At 42.5% G+C, this 22,373-nt stretch overlaps 1 protein-coding gene across 7 annotated transcripts in view; it reads right to left on the bottom strand.

Moving 5' to 3' along the window:
• Positions 1–22,373, bottom strand: part of Supt3h (SPT3 homolog, SAGA and STAGA complex component) — a 353,629-nt gene that overhangs the window by 43,005 nt on the left and 288,251 nt on the right. The window lies entirely within an intron of this gene.

Genomic DNA, 22,373 nt, shown 5'->3' on the forward strand with positions numbered 1-22,373 from the left:
TATAGTCTAATTTAGCGAAGTATTACATCTTTATAATATTTAAAATGTCAATTTTGATAAAACATCCTTATAAATAGACCAAGAAAACCAGATTAATAAGCATGTGTGCTTTATAGGGCAATTAAATAATACATTTTCATAACATTTAAAAATATGAAGCATAAAAATTGAACAATATTTTGTTTTAAACAGTTCTCATAGAAATTTTTATTTCACTTTTCCATTAGGTAAAGCTGACAGGCATGAAGATAAACACTGTTAATGATGTTGGTGCTGTGGAAGTATGCCAATGGTAGCCAGAATGCCAGTGACCTATTATGAACATGCGAATGTTTCTCTGTAATACTTCTCAAATGTTCTCCCTCAATTTGATTCATAGAACTCTGTCACTGAATGGAGGCTCCACAAGAACTCCATGCTGTCATTTTTCTGTGTCATATGTCTGTCAGTTACAGGTTGGTCCTGTTGCGGTATGGGATGGCAATGGAAGCGGTTTGCCACCAGTCTTTTCAGAAAAATGTGCTGCAAGTTCAAAGATAAGTGAGGATTAATTTCAAAAGTGTTTTGAGCAGAGGCTTCCCCACTTGGGAGAAAGATTTTATCTCTTACTCATTCACTCAAGGCAGAACCATCGTCAGTGGAAAAGACTGGGGAACAATAATCCATTCCCAAACCAAACCGGTGTTTTATTGCTCTCATAGGTGCTATCTACTCTAAAATGAAATTCATCCTCTTTATCCAGGTAAGCAGGGACATGGGAAGCCTAGCAAGGTAATGCAGAATGGGTGAGCTGGCTATGAGCAGTCTCTTGGGCAGAGCTGGATCATTTTCCTCCTTCTTTCTAGGTAATGCTGCCTTGGTGGAAGTTAATTAGTTCTGAAGAAGGCTAATTATCATAGTCCCATGCATGCTCAGAGGCTCAGGGATGGGCAATATCCCAACTCTGCATTCCTTACCCTTCTCTAGATACACTTCATAAAAAAGCTAGTAGCCTGTGAATAAGAGTCCTGCTGCTTGGGTTGGGGATTTAGCTCAGTGGTAGAATGCTTGCTTAGCAAGCACAAGGTCCTGGGTTCGGTCCTGGGATCCAAAAAAAAAAAAAAAAGAGTCCTGCTGTTTAGAAGCTGTAATAGTTACTATCTTAAAAGCAGCTAACATGTTTTCAAAAGACATCCATGCAAATGACGTATGTTAGCGACTCCTTAGCTGGGGACCCAAGTTCCAGCTCTATCACTGCTTGTCCTGAGAAAAGCAGCTTTCATGGATCTCAGCTTTCTTCACCTTCCTCCTCCTCCACCACCTAACATGCTTATTAGATTGCACAGGGCTTCACAAACTTTAACTCACTCAATCCAGACAGCTCCACAGGAAGGCACTACATTTGACAATATTTTATACACGGGGAAACTAAAGCCCAGAGAGGCTGAGTAGCTTGCTCAAGGATACTAGCATGCTAGAGGGCTAAGCACTGAATCAGTAAGATGACTAGGAATGCAAGGTGTCCTCACCCTGCTGCTTTTGGCTCTGGCAGAACAGCACATCAGAGTTGGGTGCACATGATCCAACAAGTCTGTTGCCCTCATGACACTGGGACACAAAAAAAGAGACCACAGTCCTCCTGAAGCACAGGTGTCCGGTGACCTAAGACTCAGAGGGCCTAGTTATTGGCAGTTTCTACCACCTTCGACTGAGGCTGCAATGCATGAGCCTCTGGAGAGCACACCAGATCTAAACTACAGATCATATAGTCTAAGCCTTAACTACAAACAAGAGGTCTCTAAGGAGCATCAGAGACCGACGGACTCAGACATCACACAAGGAACATGCAGAAGCACCTCTGTCCGCTCTGCTTTTCTCTAAGTAATTTCATGTATCACTGTGTGAGTGTGCCTGTGTAAATATGTGAAATTCCCCAGATTAAAAAGGCAGGAAAGACATTTGTGTTCTCCATGTTTAAGCAAGAGGTTAGAATATGCGGAGAGCATCTCGGAGATGGAGATGGTAGGCAGAGTAGCTAGAAAGACAGCTCTGGTCAGCTGTGTGGGATTCCAAACGAGGGCAGGAGAACACAGTGGGGTCATCTCCTTCACTGCACATATCTCTTTAGGTCACAGGGCCAGCACCTCACCCACACTACTTCACTTAGTGCTAATTTCACCACTGAGTACAGGACTTAAAATGCCATTAGTTTGAAAGTCAAAGACTGGCTAAGCCTGAGGCTCAGAAAAGGCAGACTTCCTGGAGTCAGGACTGCAAAGCCTAGCTGTGGTGACTCACCCCAAGGTCTTTACTAAAGAATTAGCTGAAGGTCAAGCAGATTAGGGGGAGAGCCTGGCTAGACAAAGAACTGCAAGCCTTCTGTGGAGAGCACAGGTTCTCAGGAGCTTTGGGAAGAGCTGGGTTCACCCTCAACTCTTTCAGTAGTGTCTCAGGCTTATTTGTGAAAGTGAGTAACACAGACACACAGACACAGACACACACAGACACAGACACACACACAGACACAGACAGACACAGACACAGACACAGACAGACACAGACACAGACACACACACAGACACACACAGACACAGACACAGACACACACACAGACACAGACAGACACAGACACACACACACAGTCTGAATTGTCTTATACCATATTAGTCATTCTACAGAAATGCAATATTAGAAAAAAAGTTCACTGAAATTGGGTGTAAACAAAAACTAAACTGTGCTCAGGACTCTCTGCTGTGGCTCCTTGCTAGACAGGACTTTCTTCTCAGCATCACCGGTTGGTCCAATGATAGAGTCTGATGCCCAGGGTCTGTAGCCACGGAGAAAGGATGAAGCTGCAGGCAGCACTGTTTTCTGGGAAGCAAAATCGTGAAATGCTATCACAAAGCCACTGTGTCAAGCATGTGGCTCCCCTTACACAAGCTCCATGTCCCAGAAAGCTGGTTTTAATCTCAGCATCCATCAGTAAAGTTACCCCTGCATGCTGCTGTGGTGAACACTGCGACCCAGGCCCTCAAAGAGCCCAGCCCAGCTCCTTTTCAAACCCCTCACTTGTCAGATGCCTTTGTAGGCTTTTCTGTTGGCTCGGAGCTCGACCTTCACGGGGCCGTCTTCTATTACTCTCGCCTTCGGTAGCCATGCCCTTTTGGGCACTGTCCACCCCACTTCGCTTTCCTGGATTGCTTCCTTTGGGATAAGGATAAGGCTCTCCCCAGTGGGAACACTCATCAGTTCCTGGGCAGAACGGAGGCTGGTAGACAAGGCCCAGAACTAAATTGTCAGCCATTAAGTGACTGACCTGAGGAGGAATAGTCCACCTCAAGGAACACATGGCTACACACTATGGGGAACTCCAGAACTGCCCAGCCAAGATGGTCCCGAGTTCTTGACTCCCAGAAGGCACAAGACAATGAGCAAGCACTCTTGTGTTACCAGACGAAGTTCTGGGGTGACTTACTACAGATGAAATAGCACACTACAACACTGCACAGAACACTTACGGCGACCAACCATACGTGCTCCAGCAGCCTACTGGGATTCTCCTCCACTTCGCCCACTGTCAGTTTTCAGACTCCACCTTTGCTAATGATCACAGAGGCCAGCACTCACATGCCCACACTCCGATGCTGTTGCCCTTGCTGGGCTGGTATTATTATTTTTGGAGGGGAAATCTTTCAAAATGACCACAGACACAATATGGTGACTGTTGTTTGTAAATGCTGACTTCACATGTTTGCAAAATCCACAATTTGCTTAAAAAAGTAATGTATGTTTCTATTTTGTAATTTATATTTTTCCAACAAAGTTATTAAAGAGAACTTGCTTACTTTTGAGGTAAGTTAGATACTGTGGCTATGAAGGAGCGCTGGGAGAGTGGTGGTCTAAAACAAGGCGAAGCTGACAGAGCAGCGAGCAAACAAATGTCTTTGCCAAAATCCATTCCAGTGATTTTCTGAGGAAGAGAATCTTAATAATTTTCCATATGTGCAAAGGGGCTTAGTTTCAACCAGCACAAAAATATCGCAAGGTTTTTAGAAAGATCACTTTTTCAAAAAGCTAGGCACTGGATCTCAGTTACACACAGAAGAGAAACAGTCCCCATGAATTCATGGAGCTTGTCTGCTTGCCAAAATCTTGCTATTTCACACTGGTATATGGGGAAAGTATTTAAGAAGACTGCCAACTGTGCAGGCCTGCTTCCTAAATTAGCCCATTCCATGGAAAAGGAACCTTCCCCTTACACCTCTCAGGCTTCATTGCTGGCCAGCTCTGAGCCTAGGTCTCTGCACGCGACTGGGGAAGGGTCAGTTTATATAGCTCCTGATACATCGTACGTGCAAGGCTTCAAAACAGTCGAGTGAAAGATTTAAGAAAGTCATCGAGATTCTTGGTAGATAGAAATATCCTTTGGCTCAGCCTCACTGTGAGCTGATTTTTCTTTAAAATAATAGAGAGATTGGTGCATGTGTGCGCACAAGCATGGAGCCGTCTTTGCTTGCCTGTGGAGGTGGGAAGAGGGTGTGGATCCCATGGGAACTATGGGTAATAATGAGCTGGGAACTGAACCTGGGTCCTCTGGAGGAACTGGAAGTGTCCCTAACTTTAAGCCATCTCCCACTTTCTTTTAATCTCTTTAAAAGTTCTGAAGCATATAATGAGAATATTAAATTATAAGCCTTTCCCTCACTTCTTAACATCTATGTTCTTACTTATAGCCATGTTATCAAAAGCAACTTATGATTCATCACAACCCTATTAAAATCCCTGTGATATTCTTTATATAACACAAAAAATAAAATAACCCCACACAAAACGGATCCTAAAATGCACTCAGAAACACAAAAGGCTCTCCTGAGCAAATGGCCACACTGAGGTTTCACAAAAGTTCTGTTTCAGAGCCATAGTAACCCAAGCGGTGTGGTGCTGACAGCAGACATCGAGACCAAAGAAACGCAACAATGGACTGAGAAGTAAACTCACACAATGGCTGCTTGATTCTTGACAAAGGTATCGAACACACTGTAAAAAAAAAAAGACCACTTCTTTAGCAAATGTGGCTGGAAAAACTGGATAATCAAACTCACTAAAAAGCTGGATACACGGACTAGACACCAATCCCCCACTTAGTACAAAAACCTTACCCCAAATGGACCAAACACCTTAGTGTAAGACCTGAAACTTGGAAACTACTGGAGGAAAACATGGAGAGACACTGCAGATAGACACAGGCAAGGATTTCTGAAAGTACTCCACAGCTCGGGAGGAGGGAGCCAGGAGCCCCAGATGAGACAGCATCAATTAAAAAGCATCACACAACAGCAGGAACAACCAGAGTGGGGGACGGCAGACGGGAGAAAGCCCTGGTCAGCTGTTAACCTGGCAAGAGAGCAATATCCAAATGATACAAAGAACCAAACAACTGACAAAACTCAGTAAACGGGCAAGCAAACTGGACAGTCCCCCAAAGAAGACATAAAATGGCCAATAAGTTTACGAAGAATGTTCAACAGCCTTAGCCAGTAGATGAAAACTGAAACCACACGGAGCTATCTGCTCTCTCAGTCAGAATGGCTGCCATGTAGAAAGGAGCCAACAGCAAAGGAAGGCAGGCATGTGGGGAAATGGAACCCTGACACGCCACTGATGGGTCCAGCCACTACGGAAGGCACACACTTAGTTACACACATGGATACAAACCTCTCAGTGGTTCAACTTAAGTATTTTTTTTCCTCTCTTCCCTTTCAATTTTAGGGTGATGAAAAACTGACACCCATCTTGTAGAAACCATACTTGAAAGTGAATTTTGGTCTTTTCTTGGGCTGGCTGATGTACGGTAGGTACAATGCTGTGTGATGATGCTGGGCAGTGGCTGCAAGCTTCCATGATCAGTACTGGAAAGAACTGAAATACTACTGTGCTGCTAAGCTCCAGTGCTCCTTGGGTTAGGACTCATGCAATCTGATTTAATGGTAGCTTCAAGTTGATGGGCTTACTGGAACATGACTCCATTATAAGTCGAGTGTGTTAAATAACTGGAATATTTTCAATGGGCCTTCTTAATATAAATAACATCACAATATATTTTCTGCCATTTTATACTTTGGTCTTCTGTTTTGTTTCTGTTTTTGGTTGGCAGTAAATGTTGATGTTTGTCATATACTAAACTCACTACCCACGATAATTAAGCTTTATCCTCATCACCTTGACCAGATGTGTAATCGCCTAGAGACACACCTCTGAGAGTCACCTGTGAAGGGGTTTCCAGACAGCTTTAATTGAGGATGGAAACAGTGTGAAAGGCATCATTCCCCAGTTCCAGACCACATAAACAGGAGAAAGTGAGTGAACACCAGCATTATTCTCTCTCTGCTTTCTGACTGGGGACACAATGTGACCAGCTGCCTCCTCAAGCTTCCACCCCCATGATTGCCCCTCACGACAGACTTTACACTAAACCAGAATTAACCCTCTCTTTCCTGAAGTCACTCATGTCAGGTATCACTTTGTCACAGCAGTGTGCCATCATTAACACAACATCCGTATTTGGTTGTATTTGTGGTTAAACTGTTTAATAAATATGACTCTAACTTTAGAGTGTGTTTTAATGTGGGGTCTGGCTAACTAAGAATCCCTACAATTAGAATTTCTCAGAAATTTCCTGGCTATTTCTATATATCTTACTTTTAATGAAAAACAAAACAAAACGTAACTTTTTTGAAATGGCTTTGCTATATTTATGGCCCAGGTTGATTACAAACTTACTAGGTAGCCCAGGCTGGCCTTGAACTCACAATTCTGCCTTAGCCTCCAGAATGCTAGGAGTACAGTGTGCCACCACATTTGACACCTAGCAAACGTTTTGTTTGATTTTGTTGAGAGAGAGTCTCACATAGCACAGGCTGCCCTTGAACTCACTATGCAGCTGAGGCCGGCCTTGAACTAATATTCCTTTCTTTACCTCCTGACTGCTGGGGTTACATGTATGCACCACCATACTTGGCTTCTAATGAACTTTTGAATCACCTATTTAGTTTTTCTCTTCACTTCCAGTTTTGAGTTTTATAAACTAGGATTAGAAGGGATACAACTTTATGCTCATCCTGTCCAGTGACACAGGGACTAACTCAATCACATGCTACACCAATTGCAACAAATACTCTTACAATTTATGGTAACAGTACATTCATTCTAACTTTTTTAATCATGTGAGGACTAAGCAGGTCACACATGCTGGCCTTTTCACATTGTGGATGAGCAAAAATTCACAGATTTGTCCTTAAAACCTAGTTGAGGGCTGGGAGAGAGCACACTTGATAAAGTCCTTGCCTTGCAAGTAGGATGATCTAGTTTGATCCCAAACCCACTTAAAAAAGACAGGTCTGGTGATGTGTGCTTGTAATATCAACAGTGGGCAGGTAGAGGCAGACCCCTGGGGCTTGTGGCCAGCCAGCATAGCCTACTTGAAAAGCTCCAGGCCGATGAGAGATCCTGTCCACATACCCAACATCCTCCAAACCACCTCAAACCAGGATGGCTTCTGAGCACTGGAAGTCTCCAAGACTCATGTAAAAAGAACAGATAATAGAAATGCCAGCAAGCTATGAAATGACTGACTCTTTCATGTTTAAGTTCAAAACATGGCAATACTGGAATACATAGTGAAATTTGGACCCCCAAACCGCTGGCAGAGAAACCGGTACGGGCCTTTGAGAATGGCCTCAGGTGTTCTCCAGGAGGACGCCTACTGCCTGCACTCCTTGGCTGAGCTGACACTCCCTTCACACCCCAGCCCCTCTCCTGAAGTAATCATGGCCATGGGGCATTTCTCTATCTGTAGAGCCATCCTTCCTCGTTGCCATTCTCCCCACAGCTCAGTCTGCAGCTGCCAAGGTCTCCTGGAGGCTCCCTCTCCTGCTCCCACCCCCATAATGAGGTCTGCTCTTGTCAGACCATATCCCACCCTGCTATCCTTTCTCCAAGGGTTCTCCATTGTGTCTTAGGAGCCACCATGATGTCTAGAGCTTTCACAGGAAGGTAGGTGTAGGTATGTGTGTGTGTCTGTGTCTGTCTGTCTGTCTTGCTTCATCCCCAGCATCATGCATGCTAGGCCAGCATTCTACCATAGACCTCCATTTTAGGCTTGCTTACTGCTTACAGTTTGTATTTCAAAATTAATAAGCCTTGTTTTCATTTTCCAATTAACCTTAGACAACAAAACAGAAACATTTTGAACACTGTATACCATCTTACTCATTTCATAGCACTTAAGTAAAACTTCCAGAAACAACAAAACTCCAAAACAGTTCACCCAAATTTGTTTTCTTTCAACAACGTACTTTGATTTATAGTGGCTGGGAACTATTCTCTGAAGATACAGGCGTTAAGACTGTTGTGAACCTCCTCCTTCACAGTTAGGCAAATATTTTAATTTCTTGTCCAAGTTTTTTAAATTTTCATTTAGAAAAGACATTTTCTTTTAAGCTAAAAAAGAAAGAGTTTATTTCTTTTGTAAATGAAATAGCCAAGCAGAGAGATAACTGTGGTAAGCTTCTTGTTTGTATTGTAAGCTATTGCTGATATTATTGGTTAGCTTTTGTTCATGTTAGTTATACCAGCTTTTGACACTGTAATTCAAAATTGATTTCATTCTCACCAAGACCATGGTTTACTGTTTATCCAAGAATCTACCGCTGTTGTGACTCTCCCTCTGTGTTTTCCAGCTCCTCAGAGTTAAATCAAATAAGTTAAACAGATTCAGTCAACATTCTTATACTAGAGATTTGACTAATTGCAAAGATAAATTTGTTCTTTCTTTGGGCAGACCCAGAAAATAAGACAAATAATTTTCAGATTATTCCAAAGAATGTCATCAGTACTGGAAAAGCTATGACCTTAACTCAGAGGGACAAACTCAAGTCTCTATTGGTCTGGAGTCACACACAGAATGTACTCTGAAATCTACGCCAAAATTTTAGCACATTTAGCATTTTTTTCTTATCTGTATTGATGTTATTATGATGACTTTGCCTTGTGATGTTTATTATATAAGTGAAGCTGTTCTTTTTATTTTCATTTTTGAAAGTTTAAGAGGATCTTATATAAACATTTATTTTTATGCTTGTGTTTGCTTGCATGTATATATGTGCACCTTGTTTATGCCTGGTACCTGTGTAGGCCAGAAGAATGTGCTGGATTCCTTGGAACTGGAGTCACAGACAGCTATCAATCCTATAGTTGCTGAGAATAGAACCCAGGTCCTCCGCAAGAGCAGCAAGTGCTCTTAATGGCTGAGCCACCTCTTCAGCCTCTGGGTTTATATTACTTCAAATACAAGCACCTGCATTTCTAATGCTGAATGACTAACTGCTAACACAAAGAATCGTGATATTATACTTTACTATACTCTATATATAGACCTAAATATACAAATTTAAGAGCAGTATGAACTCTTGATGCTTTTTAGCAACTATGTGTAATTCTTGTGGACACTGTGTTAATTTTGAGTGTATCTGGAAACCAGAATGGGCATATGAAGCTAAAACCAGCTCGGCACCACACTCCCAAGCTGTGTCTAACTACACTGCAATGTCTAACACTGCGGCAGGCCAAGCCACAGACCTCCGGAACATGCAGAGACAGCTGTCTCTTCTCAGTGGATGGGATGCGGCAGAATATTTCTAACATGAAAATTGTCATTTAACCACTTGTACTTAATTATATTCTATCTGGGGCAGGGTCTGCCCTTCTGCCTCAGCTAAGCCTCCCTGGTGCTGAGATTACAAGTGTGCTGTGCTCCTGTGCCAGTCTGTTTCAAGTGTAAGTTTCAATAATTACATTTAAAATATCAGTGCAACCACTACTACATTTTCCCAAAACTTTTCCTTTACCCCGACTCAACAATCTTGATAATATAGCCATTATTCTTTGCTGCCTCCTTACCTGATAACTCTAATCTACTTCCTGTTACCTTGAATTTGTCTGTTCTAGAAACTTTATGTGGGTGGAACCACACAGCATCTGCCCACATGTGTCTGCGTCACTCTACTTATCCTCATGTTTTTGAGGTTCTTCTTTCTATGTTGAGACTGATTTCCCTGGGCAGCAGGAAGAGGCAACCAGCATGCCCTCATCCCCCAGCAATAAAGACACTGAGAATCGGGCTTCCTGCCTGTGGCTACCGGAGAGTCTTGTCTATTTGCCTCGGGAAGCAAAGACCATTCTCCAGTTGCCAGAGCACACAAACACGTCCCTCTATAGTGTGTTTCTCTTAACTGAGATCTTGCAATGTGCCCTCTCACCCCCGTTTTCCCAAGGCAAACAGAATGGCAGCATCTCTGTAGACATTCTTTTCTTTGGCAGAAAAAGATGAAGTTTCCTCGGTGAAGAAACACGTGGAGCCCTATCTTCAACCTGCAGCTGTTTTTTTTTTTTTCTTTTTTAAGCCACATGACAAAAAATACTGTTAAGTCAGGAATTTTCTTAATGGTAGCAGAGAAAAATGCCTCACTCAGAATAAAGATACTTACATGTGTAAGAACCTGAGATATTTCGCAGCAGCATGTGGGGTAATTTTCCAAGAAGAGTTTGAAAACAAGATGTCTAGACTTTTCTCCTAATTGATGGCTATGCATAAAAATGTATCATAAAAATGTGTCTGAAATTGTACAGGGGTATACCACTAACAAAGGCACTTTTATCAGAAGAATAGGGCTGTCTGTATGTTATATAGCAGAAATGTGTTAATATTAAAATCATTTTGCTAAGTGTTCTTCAAATTTTGTTTGTCAATTGGCTGCTTTCTGGTGCTGACAATTTTTCAAACAAGATCTTCAGGAATCGATTGTGCTGTTCGGTTCTTACCCCAGCACAGTCCAGCTTCCTACTTAAAACTGGACTTTACTAATGAATGACAGTAAACAGAGTTCTTGTTCCCACTGGATGTTTCCAGTTTAAAACGCATGGCTTATAAAATGGCCACATGAATGAAACATTATTTCACTGAGGATATTGCAAAGAACAATATTCTAACTCAAAGTTACTTTAACTGTGAATATGAAGAAAAACTGCACCCAAGAACAGTTAAGGAGAAAATTAGTTTTGTGATAAAATCATGGGGATCAGATGTTTCCTATGTACTCTCCAATTCCATGAGTACCACCTATAAAATGACAGTCTCCTCAACGATGTTCCAAGATTGACCTAGAAGCCTAGGAACCTTATAGCACAGTTCCTCCCTGTGGGCTGAACACAGGAGCTGTTTTTAGTGCCCAGTGAGGTGTGGAGTACAAAGTCAGTCCGACAGGCACGTGGTAGCTCCAGGGAAGAGTGCAGCCTGACGCAAGGAGCGGAGGCTTGGTCCTCTCCCTTCACTATGTCAACTATGGACATTTCATTGTTAAATTGCTATCGCTCCCCAGGATGCCCACAGACGGACAGGCAAGGCAGTCACTCATTCTTTTGGCTGCCCTGTGGTCATCTGTAAAATGCCTTGTCATACAGGTCCCAGACCATTCACTTACATGGGTCATGCCAAACTGGAGGCCTAAAAGTAATCAGGGAGCTTAAAACCGAATTCTACCACTGGATGCTCTCTCTTTAGACTATCATTCTGTAAACCTACACATCCATTTATTTGTCTTCTGTATTAAGATCAAAGTAAGCAAAACAAAGCAAATATTGTCTATTACAGAAGGAGGCACTGTATGACTGGATGCATTTCCTTTATCTTACCAAGGACAGGCTTGGATTAGACCAGGAAATAGATCTTAGAGGGAGTTGAGTTGGTCAAAGACGAGGACTGGATCAAGGGAAAATGGTTCATAATCTGATAATCAGGAAGGGGATGGGATCTGTACTGCTCCTGTATACCCCACATTACCGAGAACCCTGTAAGTCTTCAAAAGGGAATTTCTCTAGAACTTGACTTTTAAAGCATGAACACTCCGCAGCTGTCTTCAGATTCATGTTGTCTTAACAGTGGCAGAATTCTCTCCACTAAGTACTCAGGAGACGCTGTACCCCCATTAGGAATGGCCTCAGAGGGCTTGTTCTCACAGCAGCCCAGTGTTTCTCTTCCACCAGGGGAACGAACAACACCTTTCCGTTGCAGGTCCCAGGAAAGCGCGGAAGTGTCAAACTCTGGAGGCACTGGACGGCAGAGATGTCACGACACTCTTAGATGTGGAGTGGCATACAAACCTGTCTCGAGTAACTTAAGGTCCTCTTGAAACAGACTAACCCAGTCAACTAAAGGTCATCTTAGTCACTAGCTTAAGTATTATTATTGGACATTCGGTTGGATTTTACTTGTTTGAAACATGACATTTTTCCCAGGTACAAAATACATTTTAAAACTGGACAATGATGTTCCAGCAGTAGTAACCCAAGACTCAGTGAGAGCAGCAGGAACTGTTTCCGGGTAAGGAGCCTTTTGCATCCCAAGTCAGGAGCCTGTAATTAAAGCCAGTTCACAACGCATCTCATCATTCAATTTTTCCTTTTAACCTAATGTTTCCAACTCCTCAGAGCTCTCATTCCTGGAAAAGCTTCTGGCAGTCACTTTTGGAACCCACAGTTTCTGCAGCTTTTCATATTCTTACCATACCCTTTCTGCTTCTAAGCTTGGCTCCCCACATGTGGTCAGTAATGCCACCGCTGCCGGAAGTGAGACTTCACTCAGCATGGACATGCTTGCCTACACAAAGGCAAACACGCAGAGCAGAGAAGGAGTCTGGCATTCACGGATCTCAAGACACTGCACATTTCTGGCTTAACCATGTTATCATCATTCTATACATGCTAAAAAAGGCCACAGAAACAGAAAACTTCCTATCAGTCATAAAAAAGCTAACCAATGGGTCTGGGTCTCCATCTCCTGCTCAGAGTTCAATCTGGGGTCTCCCCTCTACAGTTCTCAGGAGCCTACTACTGGTAAGCTATTACTATAGTCTATACTTTTTGAGTTTTCTTAGGATGATAATGATTTTAGGGGAAATGCTCACAGGTATTTTTTTTCCTAGTATGCTCTACAGCTTTATATATTGGGTTTGTGCTAGATTTCAAATGTTGTTACTAACACTTACTTATAACTTGCTAATTTTCACAAATGATAAAACTGAGGCTAAAGCACTTGACTCAAAATACTGAAAGTCCATTCAAGACAGTAGAATGTGAAGCAGTAATCCACATGAAAGGCATTAACACACTTCTGTGTTGTTTAGAAAAGTCTCTGTGAGACTAAGCTCATAGGCATACGTGCACAATCATGTGAACAGTGCATCTTAAGTATCTCACTGGGAAGCCAGTGCTGACGGCTCTGGGGCTGGCTTCCTAACAACAGAACCCCTACTGGTGTTGCCTTTCTGAAGAGCCTGCTGCAGGCCTGAGTGACAGCTACACCTGGGCAGAGCACGGGTGCTCCACATAAATTTCCAGGACTTTAAATGAGACCTGGGAGTCTTTGGGAATAAATACCTCCAGGCTTGGTGGGACCACTGCCAACCAGTCTCGTTCTGTTCTTTGCCTGCATTCGTTTGTGAACTAGGATGCTGAGGTTTGTGGAGTCAGTCTTTTAAAAGGCTTCCACTACATTTTATGCATAATCATGAATATTTTAAGATATCCCTCTACTATCATAGAGAACAGGGGAAAAAGAGCAGATAGAGGCAAGGTTTCTGAAGTGAGACACTTGAGTACATACAACAGATTTAAAAAATTGCATTGGTGGCGCCAAGTTCTGGCATATAAATTGGTTTCCTTCCCAGCAAACTCACTTTTTAGGTAAGTGAACCGGAGGTAACTCAGTGGTATAGCTGGTAATCTACAACACCAGTTTAAATGGCATGTTCAATAACCAATGAACTTTTAGAAAATGGGCTTAAAGCGCTGCATCATTTTGTCGCACTTAGGAACTGACTCTTTACAAATAGGAAATACTTTGAAACTACCACCAACAGCCACCTTCGGCCACCCCAAGCCAGGGAACTCTCAGGTCAGGACAGCTGTTTGAAGCTCTCAAAGCTTGGCCTTTCTGATAAAACTTGCTTTATTTATTCATTTTACTGTAATTTGAAGGTCTCTGTTTTTCTCTGTCTGAGAAATGAACAGACGTCTCCCCATCGGATTCAGCTCAAGACATAGCCCTATTTGCAAAAGAAGAGCTCCCAACTGCAGTGAATGCCAAAGAGCCCTTCTCTATCGCTTTGGTCTTAACTTGGCACAGTGTTTCAGATGGTATTCATTTGGAATAGGAGATCAATGACACGGCCTGTCCAATCCTCCTCTGTAAGTGGCTTTGCTAGAAGTGGGTATGGGCAGAAAAGTATAAATTCTTCTGTCTGTAGGCAACCGAAAACATACCAACTCATCTTGGAGTAATTTAACCAATAAGATGATTTAGAGGACAGTTCAGTGGCACCATTTTTGGAAGGCAAAAGCTTAGCAGAAGGGACATAAATCAAAGGTGACTGGCAGGTAAAGGATATATGCAGCAATCAGCCAGGCCATGTGCACACTGGCACAAATTCAATAAGATCATTTATAAAAATTTTAAGGCAGAAGTACACAAAAGGGGGTCTGGTGCTAACTAAATCCACAGATAGCTTACATGCCACTGAAATAAACACTTCCAGATGCGGGTGTACAAAACCCTTTCACAGAAAGAAATGTTTTCTTTCATAAATCTGAAGGAGGGACTTTTAACAGAAAGGGCAAGAAAGAAAGAAAAAAGAACCTGAGACTGAGGCGAGGCCTCTTAGGACTAGGAGTGCTCCCTGGGCAGAGGCTTGCTGCTAATGGAGCGCTCTGAGCGCTCTGCAGTCAGAAGCACCAAACGAGGAAGACGGCGGCGGCGGGCAAGCAGCATGTCCTCCACGGTTCTAGGAAACCTAGACTCCCAGGCAGTACCACTGCTTCCCCGAGTTTCCTTTGGGGGCTGGGGTTGGGACAGTGGGCTCACACAGACAAGGAAGGACAGATCAGGGAGGGATGCCATAGAACAAACACTAGCAGGAGGCTGCTGCACACACACCTTCTCTCCTGAGCTCAAAACCTGGTTAGATTACAACCATCTTTCAGGGACACATGACCAAATCAGCAGTGGATTAGAAAGTCAATTTGTTAATCAAACTAGCATATTATGTGGGACTTTTGGGTCAGAAATAAACATACCCATAAATCAAACAGAGGGTCTTTTCTGTCAGGATGTTTAGGTCATTTATACATAAAGCACCGTTTAGTTCATGCTCCTTAGCAAGTACCCAGGGCACCAACCAGGGAATCCTCAAAATTGGTTTCTGTATTGAGTCTTTAAACTCAAGTTCTCAGCAAGCTGCTGAACACTGGCTTTAATCCGGGGAACATGTTTAATTGTGTGCTGGTGCACACTCTACACTTGCCAGCTTTCACTCTCGTTGAGAGTGCTGTTGTGGCCATTCTGTATGCCAAGGAGCTCCTTCATTTCCACTACCTCTACCCAAGGAGAGGCTCTTCTGGCTTCCCACTACAACACGGAGCAGTGGCCACCTCTTTGGTGTTTACCACATCATTTCAGGCAACTCTCTCTCGCCATTGCTATTGGAGTTGTTCTCTAAAACAGAGCGGTTCAAATCCACTCCTTGCCCCCAAAACTAAAATATCTCCTTGATGGCTTCAGCTATCTAAACTTTCCAGATGAGCCCTGGGAAGCCCAGGTCATATGGTTTGGATTGGAATCCTTCTGGGGCTGGAGGTGTCGTTCACTAGGAGAGTGTTTGCCAAGCATGTGGACATCTTGGATTTCATCCCCAGCACCACATAACTGGGCATGGTTGTCGAACACACCTGCAATCACAGCCCTTGAGAAGAAAAGGCAGGAGAATCAAAAGTTCAAATTCATCCTTGGCTGCACAGGGAGTGTGTGGTCAGCCTGGGACTCTGTCTCAAACAAACAAACAAACAAACAACCTTCTTCAGCGCTCTTGGAAACCTCACCTTCTCCGGACTCTAGTCAAAGCTGATTCTCACACCTGCCTGAGCAGCCAACCCACTTTCCTGCATTTCACTCTTTCCCACCAGATGGATTGCTGCTCTTTCTGCCTTTTCAAAACTGTCACTCATTTCCCTTTTTCGGGTAACTTTGGTTCATATGTAAATGACCCTCCAAATGCTCCCTGGCTTGCTCAGGCTGGCTGAGCACTCCTTTCTTTCTGATTCTGAGACACTCCGTCTACCGTTCAGTCTCAGCAACAAACAGGAACACCTGGGTACGTACGCCTTTTCATGAGCCACCTCAGCACCACATATTTTTAACACAATTTGTAGCAAATATTTACTGAATCAAACGGAGATACCAGAGCTCTAAGGAAGCAGCTCAGGATATGGAGGATGCTTACAGACTGTGTCGTTCAGTAGAAGTACCTGCTCTTAGATCAGAAGTCAAGTGCTGCTCTTTAAAGATAAATGAAACGAACGTCGTTCCGTCGGGAAGGTGTGGCTTTGAATTGCTCCAGTTCTGGTGAGTGACACAGTAAACTCACAGCAGTACACAGGAGGGCGTTGCCTTGTTTTTTATTTTAGCTGTTTGTGAATGCACTGAGTGGGTGACAGACATCAGTTGCCTAATCACTAAACTAAAGGGAAGCAGCTCAGTGCCAGCAGAAACCCATCACACTGCCTTCCCACAGTGGCCTCCGAGGGAGGCTCAGGACAGACGAGGCTCACTTTCTTTTCTCGCTCTATTTTCCCTCCTCCTCCCCTCCCCTCCACTGACAGCCTGCTTGGATGAGGAAGGTCTGTCAGCTATATGTATTTACTTATTAAGCGCTTACCTAATTAGTCCTGAATATGATCATGGGTGTTGGGGTTGGACCAGGAATGCAGAATACGAGTCAAAGCCAGAAACGGAGCCTCTAACTTCTCCACTGGAAACCCTTTAGTCTGTACAAGTGTTTAAACTGGAACTGACAGCAACCTGTAGGCAAGGCTGCAGCCAAAGAAGGAACTCAAACCCCCTCCCTAGTACTTCACCAGGGGCATGGGGCCCAACGTTCACCTTGAATGCACCTGGGCAAATTCAGAGCCTGACACTGGGTTCCCTCATGACCTCTGCCAACTAATCAGTCAAAAGCTTTCCAGATCTGGAGCCTACTCCATAGACTGGGCCCATGCCCAGAACAGCAAGTGACTCCAACCAGTAGGAAAGCTTGCCCAGGTGCCAGGGAGAGACTTCACATCTGACTGACATATGGGCTCTGAATTTTCTCTTCTCACAGCTTGAGGTCATGAAGAGGGAGCATGTAGGGTGGAATGTTCGATTCGTCTACACAGCCTAGGGGATTTGGTTTAAATCAAATCATAATTACAACACCAGCCAGGAAAACAGGCATGATTTTTTTTCCTGTACCTTTTTTCTTGTATATGACCTTAAATATATGTCGGGCACAATAAGAGTAAGTATCAGTTTTGCTTTTGGAAATTGTAAATTCTCACATATAACAGTTCACTTATGTTATAAAATTAACAGGAAGTTAGCTAAATCAGTAAGTTAAATAATAGTTTAATGATTCCTATTTGTTGAATAAAGCACGTAACATTGCACTGGGAAAAACTAAATTTCCTTCTTTCCGGTTATTTTGTTGATAATTGTAGCATTCTGTGGAGTGTTCCTAGAGGTTTCTTACCCTGGGTTTAAATGTCCCTCACTTTTGTGCTCCCCTAAATGTTCTGTTGCTAAGGAACACACACACACACACACACACACACACACACACACACACACACACACACACACACCCCTTTAAAGCAGCCCAGATACTCACATTGGGCAAATGATTAAACTAATGTGAGATGCTGACTATTACCACAAAATAAAGGACAAGAAAAAGCCATGACCATGGATGTTAGAGGAAAAAACCAGCTTCTGATAATACCAGGAGGTTTCAAACTGGGCCCGGAACATTGTTGTTACCAAATGCCCTGGCTGCCCTGGGTGAGACACTGAAGTCAGATTTCCCTGCCCCCCCTTCATTTGGCAACACAGAAGCATGCTTCTAAGAGCAGAAAACGAGTATGAGTAATGAAGTTATCTAAATAATGGCTGGTGGGCGGAGACGACAGAACAAGAAACCCCTGAGCTGGGACGTTCACTCACAGTCCCTATGAGAGCAGATGAGGAAAGTCAAGCAAAGACCACCGTGCCCACCCCAGGGGGTAACCCAGAAAGACTCACCTGGAAAGTCCACTCTATTACCCACAACTCTAAGGAATGGCCCAATTGTCAAGGCTGGATACACTTATTCCATTTTGTATGAGTCATGTGATCAGGTAGACAGTTTTATGGTCTAACTATAATATGTAAATCTACCTTTTAAGATGAAAAATTATCTTCTTAAATTGAGCCCGATTTGTAGGCTGCAGATCCCAGCGCTGTGGCCATCCTACCTACACACACACTTTCAACTGCTAAACAGAGTAGCCCGAGGTAGAAAGCTCTGGATATGGGAGACGCAGTTACTCAGCTCTGTAAGGTCCACTGTGAATACCTGTGTGGTATTCTAACCTGCTGCAGAAGACACTCTTGCTCATTGCCTCTAAGCTGCAACACCCAGATGGTCAGGCATACAAGGGGGTCAGTCTCTAGAAAGCCAGGCACTGAGTCCTGGACTTCCATGCCGAGGCTGAGATGATTGACCTCCACATGAGCCATGGTTACCCTAGCTTCACGCTCAAGCACAGATCACAGTGGGAGAGACTGAAAATGGTTCGTATAAAACCAGCCCTGCAATTTTGAAAGCAGAGAAACTGTCCCCTGAGTGTGATGACATAATCCCACGTGTAATGCCTACATCTGTTTCAGCTTCTCCTGATATTCAAGTAGAAAATACATTTACTCACGGAGCTTGCATAGGATCAGGTAACTTTCTATGAGCTAGAGTATGAGAGAATAAAATTCCGCATGTAAGCATGGTTATTAACCTAAATAACTAAGTGCATCCCTAGAAGTAAGCCCTTTTAACTGTCTTAAATGCTGAGGCAGAATCATGGCTTCTTAAAGCTAGTTAGAGCTGGAGAGTGTGTGCCTAAGAGAGGCTTTTCAGTATACCCTAAGACACCTTGCAAGTGCATGATGGAGCTCAGTCTGTAATGGCTGCAAGCATATTCTACCCTGTCATCTCGATGTACACACACATACACACACCTAACATTCAGCATCTGTTGTTCTTCTGCCAATGTGCTCCTGAATGCTTCTTGGACCACTTCTCCATCATCACTACTGCTTGGTGTAAGCAAGCCTCTCTGTGGCATATTTTAAGCCCCTAAACAATGTAGAAACTTGGGGGTTTTGGTTGGGTTTTTTTTTTTTGTCTTTAAGAACATCTGGTACAGAATATTGTACCCATCCTCAGAAAGTGTTATTTGATTATATATATATGATGAATATATGATTACCTGTATTTTCCACAGTGCCTGAACAACATGTAAACACACACACACACACACACACACACACACACACACACACACACACACCTCTGAATATATGTATATTAGAGGGTTCTTGGGATAGTACAGTCTAATATCATTAGTTATGGAGAGATGTCCATATTAGGTTAACAGGGATGGAAAGATACCCTGTAAGAACTCCTCACACTGTAGCTTTAAAGAAAAAGTTACATAGTATGTGACACTGGGCTATTTTATGTGTCTGTGTTCATGACCATACACGTGTACATATGCAGGTGTGCAAGTATGTGCAGAGCCCAGAGGTTAATTTCAGATATCTTTCTCTATTGCTTCTTACCTAAACATGAAGACAGGGTTTCTCACTGAACAGAGTTTGCAGATTCAGCTCTACTGGCTGGCTGGTAAGCTCACCTCCTGTCTCCGTCTCCCCAGTGCTAGATTCTAGGTGTCTGCCAATACACCCACATCTTCATGTGGGCACTGGAGATTGGATTCAGGTCATTTTGCTTGCATGATGCGTACTTTATTAACTGAGGCTTCTCCCCAGCCCTACTTTGACTATTTTGACTTGGAATTTTACATAAATGAATAATACCAATAACTGATGATATTAGATTTGTCTGAATTTAATGTTCAATTACCTCTAAATATTCAAATATTTTACAAATGTAAATACCAAGGAGAAGTTGGGTAGAAACTTAAATATTTGCATTTTTATGGAAAGTCAGTTTTTCCTCAATAAATTTTCTGGGAGTTCTAAATCATCATTGACTAAAGAAAAGGATGTGTGTGTGTGTGTGTGTGTGTGTACATATGTATGTGTGTGTGTATGTACATATGTATGTGTGTATGTGTATATATACATACATATATATATATATATACATATATATACATATATATATATATATATATCCTTTTCTCAAAAAATAACATGTGGCACATTTATCACATAAAACTGGCTTAAAACTAAATGTTCTCCAAACAAATATAATATTTTTAATATCATTGCTTTTTATTCTGAATGGGGAGAGAAGATAAAATTTCAGTCTTATAATTCACTAGGTAAAATTATGTGAAATTGTACTTTCTCTAGGTCAAACACAATTGAAATCAGAAATTTACTATGGTCAATATTGTGTTCAATATGGGGTTATTCTGAGACAGAGAGTGTGAAATGAAAGAGTAGAAAGGCTGAAGAGAGAAGGCGTGTCGTCCCCCCCCCCCCCCCCCCCCCGCCCTCCCGATCTGATAGAACCCTCACTGTCAGCTTTAGCCCTCAGAACAGCGACATCAGTGCCACTCACATCTTATAGATGAGAACTGGGATTCAGAGGAGATGAAGCGGCCGTGAACAGTCAGACAGGAGGAAGCAGAGCCAATGAACGGGTCTCTTCGCCAGGGCGTCCGTGAGCTCTCGGCAGTCCTACCCACATCCACTTTCCTACGGCCATCAACTCACTCACGTGACTTTGTCATCAACCAAGAGGATCCTCCAGCAATTGCCTTGTACTGACACCAGAGAGCTCCATGAATGAAGAGGTCCCACTGCCTTTGGTGGCCTGGAAGGGTCATGAGTTCTCCTTTGCATTAGGTATGTTTTTCTTTTTTAAGTTTTGTTCATGACTTTCAGGCACTATTTTAGGATGCTTCCCACAAATCCTGCTTCCTCTTGCTGCCTGTAAGTGCCTCTGGACCTTAGGCATGTGACTATCATCTTTTCTCTCCACCTCATTTAGCTTTTATCTATGCATTTGATACTTTTATATTTTCAATCCCTTATTAAAGGGTAGTTCTTTCTATCTGGGTCGAATTTAAAATTGTTACTTCCAATAATTTCACATTTTAGAGTTCTGTTTTCCTTTTGGCTTATTGCTTAAACTAACCCTGTTTAAAAAAGATACTCAATTTCATTTTTTTCTCTTTCATTACGTGACCTGATAAATATTCAGAGATTGGCAGTGTGACTCTAGACAGCAGTATGCAAATCACATTCTGGCTAAATGGTTGAATGCATGCTTAGCATGTGTGAGCCCTGGGTCCAACCCTCGACATCAATCGATCAATAAACAAATACAAGAATACAAAATGATGGTCAATGTTACAAAAGCATTTCAGGAGACATTTCTAAATGTATCTTTCTGCCACACTGAGAGTTCATGTAATTTTCAGTTACTAGTTATAATACAGAATTAAATCTTTAGTCACAAGAAAAAAAAGATATAATTTAGAGGAAATCATCCCAAGACTAAAAGCTAGTATGTTGTACTCAGTAGGAGTGTGTGCTGTGTCTAACTTATTGTTTATTCATGTGTTTACTAATCAGATACTGTCTTGCATATTCTGGACTGCAGGGTCAATATGGAAGTATCTACAAAAGTAATATACAAAAATAAGCTTTACTGTCCTTTGGTTATGCAAATTGATCCTCCTTCCTGAAGGTCAAACCCTATTTGTTGGAAGCCGAGGAAGAGGAGCAACTTCCATTAACATAAATAAAGACATGGGCAAGGGCTATAAGATGAACATTCAATTAGAACTCGCACACAGACACACTCACTCTTAAGGCTGCTAAAATATCAAGTCTTCAATTCTCCATTAAAAACAAGCCCTGATTATAAGCTTTCAAATGATTTAAAGATGTGAAAGCCTGTCTGCAGTTGAGCCCGGTTCAAAGCCAGAAAGAAATCATTTCTTCTTCTTCCAACTCCAAGTCTGTTTAGGAGAAGGACATCTGATAGAAGTGGTTGGGCCAGTCTAACCAACTCTAAATACAAAACGCTTCTAGCAACATTTGGATACATATAATTTGACAAAAAGTTTTGTAAACTTAAGCTTTGAAAAAATAGAAACTATAAGCTCCAACAAAAAGCTTAATATGTAATTGAAAGAAAATAATATTTTGTAGAAAAAAAAGCTGCCCTTCCAAAAAGAGA

The sequence above is a fragment of the Peromyscus maniculatus genome, chromosome 21 (assembly GCF_049852395.1).
Source record: "Peromyscus maniculatus bairdii isolate BWxNUB_F1_BW_parent chromosome 21, HU_Pman_BW_mat_3.1, whole genome shotgun sequence".
Lineage (NCBI taxonomy): Eukaryota > Metazoa > Chordata > Mammalia > Rodentia > Cricetidae > Peromyscus > Peromyscus maniculatus.